We start from the raw sequence: 4,538 nt of genomic DNA on the forward strand, positions 1-4,538 counted from the left end.
ACACACATTCACTCAAACACACACACACACACACACACAGGTCACAGTTTCGATCGGTTTGTGTGTAGTAACCACATGTTTGGTGAATGTGTTTGTGGGACAGAAACTCTTGTCTGAGCAGGTGTCGCTTTACAGCAGATAGCAGACACACTAACCCACTTCCAGTCTTCAACAAAGCCTGTCCTACTCTCCCAAACACACACACACACACCTCACATGCCTCCATTCACACACTCATCTCACACACAATAGTGGCCGGTTCAGCAGATTTTGAACATCCTGTGGTTTAACCAGCTCGTTGACTTTTCTCCCAGCATGCAGTTTGTGTTTCATGGCGCTGCTGTCCAGTAACCGTAACCTGCAGCTCAGCCTGAATAATGCATGAGGACGACCAATGAATCAATGATTAAAGGCCTTCATCCAGAAGTCAGCTGCTCAACACTGATAGTGAGAGTGAATGACTCATCGGTGATGTTATTCTTAAAGAAAAAGCTCTTAGTCTTAATAACCCGTCTCTAAAACACCTTCCTCTTCCTCTGACGTCATCAGGTCCTCTCACCTGAATAACATCCACCTTATTTGTAACGTAACTGCAGCCGTGAATGTGCGAGACGTCTGGTGTCAAGTCCGGCTCCAAGCCTTCCTTAGGAATAAACATTCTTCATGGTTTGGCTTTTCTTCTAATTTTTTAAAATTCTTTTGAAGGCATTGATTTCCTTTTAAGGTGTGATTAAAGTATATATTATTTTCTACAACGGGGACGTTGAATGCTAATAAAGGCTTATATACTGTATATATTTGTTATGCTGCTATTCGGACTTCTTGGAATTGTATTAAGATTTGTGTTGTTTACTTGGTATTTTATATGTTCTTTCAAGTAATAAAAAAAAGTTATTTTTAGCGATGCAAAAACAGTCCGTTATGAATTGCAAACTGGTTATGATATTATTTTAATTTGCCATCATAACTGTAAATACACCAGTTTGTAGCGCAAATTTACCGTTTACCGCACTTTATTTTTCTTGGTTATTTACATATGGTGGCTAATAAGGGAAGTGTCTTGCATGTTCAAGTTACAAATGGCCACTCCCGCTCTTTTTTTCCCGCGCCCACTCTTACGTTCCACGTTGCAAAATTGCAGATAGAGACACTTTCATCGTTTAAAACTCTGAGTAATCGGTTTCACGTTGAAGTACATCACATATTAGGAAAGTAAAACGGGTTTGTTTCTTTAAATGCTGCGTGTTAAACTACAATTAAAGTTTCACAAGCAAACGTTTGACTGTTTTATATTAAAAGTGAATCGAATACATAAATGGAAAAATAATCGCTACATTTAAAGCTAAACAACAGAAAATCGTTCGCACCGTTCTCTAGACTTGTATGCATGCTGAGTTTGATTTAAAAGCAGCAAATTTACAGGACTATCCCAGATTAAATGTAAATTAAGCAGCACCCCACATAAACAATAAAGACATTTCTAGTACGTTGCACTATTAAGTAACACGCCGAATTAAACGTTCTACATTTTTGAAGTAGAAACACATAAAGTGCATCTGATTTCTTGTCAAATGTCCTCTAATAATATTTGCAACTTTTGAATTTCAACATGCATTTACAGTGGAAGTCTTTGCATACTCCTCATCATCAAACGAGCCAAGCGTGTTTCATTCAACTGTACATTGTTTATTCTCATGTAGCTACTGGTGTTTTCCAGCTTACACACATTTCGATTTGTACAAAATATAAACTATGCAAGAGAAAAACAATATTACAAAGTGTCCATCTCATGCCAATGAACGACTAACAGTTTGATTCATAACTAAAGTGGGCAAATACAGATGAAAATGCACCTGAAACTGGTATAAAATACCAAGTGACGAAACTCAGTGCCAATGAAGGAGCCCGTTTAGTTTAGTTTAGTTTGCATCAGAATCCGGCCGTCAAGCTAAGATCGTTCAATGTTGGAACACCTTCCATATCACTCTACAGGCTCCGCAATGCGAGAAACGGGAAGAGGATGTTTGGTTGTGGGAACGGAAGCCAGGTGCCGTTTGAAATGCCATCATCCATTCGTTCGTGCTTCTACTTCAGGGCTAACGCGTTCTCCCGAGCGCTCTGGTGAAATGACCAGACCTTGTGGAGCTCCGTGCGGGAGTGTTCGTGGAGATGTTGTGGTGCAGGAGGAGGGAAGGTGGCAGAACTGGCCTCAGTGGAACACCTGCTCCGGATCCGCCTCAACACCAGCGATGCAGGAGGCCGGTTGCCATGGCGACGGGGATGAGCACGTTGAGCGCGCTGGCCTGCGTCTGGACGCCGGTTCCCGCCGGAGCGGTGGTGGCGTTCGCCGGTCCGCCGTACGCGTTCGTCGCCACGGTGTCGTTCGCGTTCACGGTCTGGTTTCCCGCGGTGGATTTGCTCGGGGAGATTGTGCTCTGAGATAAAACCTGAGGAGAGAAAAGCGCGATTATCACGAGTTTATGCAAACGAAAGGACTTGTTTTTTAATCGCCCACATTTGCATGTTACTTTTAATGCATAACTGGACCTCTTAAAATACCTGCGCAGGTGCGTTTGCATGGAAACATCTTTTAATATCATTGATATACCTTTTATAGGCCTAATTTTCATTAATATTTGGAATAGTTTTTTTGTTCGTTTATTTTTTTTCCGTTTTTATTCATTTTTTAATTAGTGCTGTCGAACGATTAATCGCGTCCAAAATAAAAGTTTTTGTTTACATTATATATATGTGTGTACTGTGTATATTTATTATATATATATATATATAAATACACACACATACAGCATATATTAAAAAAATATTTACATGTATATATTTATATGTATATCATTTATATTATATATAAATATATTTAATCTAGAAATATAACATATCTTTCTTAAATATATGCTGTATGTGTGTGTATTTATATATATATACATAATAAATATACACCGTACACACATATATATAATGTAAACAAAAACTTTTATTTGGACACGATTAATCGCGATTAATCGTTCGACAGCACTATTTTTAATATGTCTATAGGCCTATAGTTTTTCATTTTTATTTCAGTTTTACTTCAAGTTCCTATTTTTTTGGTTTTCAAAAGAAAATGAGAAATGCTGCCTAGGTTTATATATTTTATTTCATTTTAGGTAACGTTTATTGTATTTAAAGCAAAAATGTTTTTATGGATTTGGTTTTAATTAACTATAATAACCCTGCTCAGAACTTTGGCTAACCTTCTGGCAAAGTTCCCTCAAAGTCAGTAGCATTAACATAATGTTCGTTCATACACAAAAACGTGATTTATACATCATCAATGGAACGTTTTTCTGAAACGTTTTTTAAATGTCGGTTCTTGTTTCAGAACGTCCAGAACATTTAAAAATGAAGTTCCCATAATGTTTGCAAAATTATCAAATGGAATGTTCCCTAAACGTTTGTATGTAGTAGAAAAAAATGGTTTAAAAACATTAAAAAACTAAACATTTTGAACATTCAGAAATAACATTTTCATAATTCCTTGGGAACGTTAGCAACAAGTTCTTAGAAATCATAAGAAACTAAAGATTTAAGAGCCTATATCTTCATCAGCTCTCCAAAATTACGCATGGAAGTTGTCCATGGTTTCTGCATCAGGTGCATATAACTCTTACTGTACATAACCGTATCTGAAGGTCCGGAGAGCGCCGAGACGCGCCGGTGTTTCGGGTTCTCACCCGGATCGGGTTTCTGACACAGAACGGTCTCACAGAAACTCAAGCCCCGGGACAGACATCGATACTCTTTTAATGATTCATTCTCCAAAAACCACGCAAGCACGGCACTCGAGCTGTTAACAAAACGCCAACACTCTGCACTTTCCTTTCATTTTAAAGCAGACGTATCTTATGTATGTTCATTCTCCTGTAGTTTGGACGCATTAAAGCTCAACATCTACAGTATTTTAAAAGAGTCTAAAACTTAAATTCAAGATGAAATATGTGTGGAATAATCAAGATATGAAGTCATACCTGAGTGATTAAGCAGAAAGCGCAGAAAACGACTCCGGCGGGGGTCAGCTGAGCCATCCTGGTGATGAAGAGGAGGAGGAGGAGGAGGAGGATGATGAAGAGTGAGGCTGATGGACACACGCAGGTGGGTTCGCCTACAGGGAGACGCCGGCTGCTGCCGGAGCTTTTATACTGGGACATGAGCCTTTACGTCACGTTACGTCACCCCCACGTAATGAAGTGTGATGTTCTTTTGCGTATTCCTTTGCTTTATGTAAAAACAGCTTGTATTTGTAGGGATAATGTGTTACCAGTTAAATATCCGGCGGTTAAAAAAAAAATGACTCCATATGATTAATATTTAATATCTAACACTGTAGGAGAAGAAAAAAAAAACACCGTCAAATAGTTAATAATTGATATCAAGCTTGATTGCGCGCCAGCTTTGACTTGCGTCAGTCCTGTAAACATAACAAATAAATAATTCAAACCAAAAACATCATGCAGGAGGTGTTTGCTGTGTTTCAGAGCGTG

The sequence above is a fragment of the Sinocyclocheilus anshuiensis genome, unplaced genomic scaffold (genome assembly GCF_001515605.1).
Source record: "Sinocyclocheilus anshuiensis isolate Anshui unplaced genomic scaffold, SAMN03320099.WGS_v1.1 scaffold1566, whole genome shotgun sequence".
NCBI lineage: Eukaryota > Metazoa > Chordata > Actinopteri > Cypriniformes > Cyprinidae > Sinocyclocheilus > Sinocyclocheilus anshuiensis.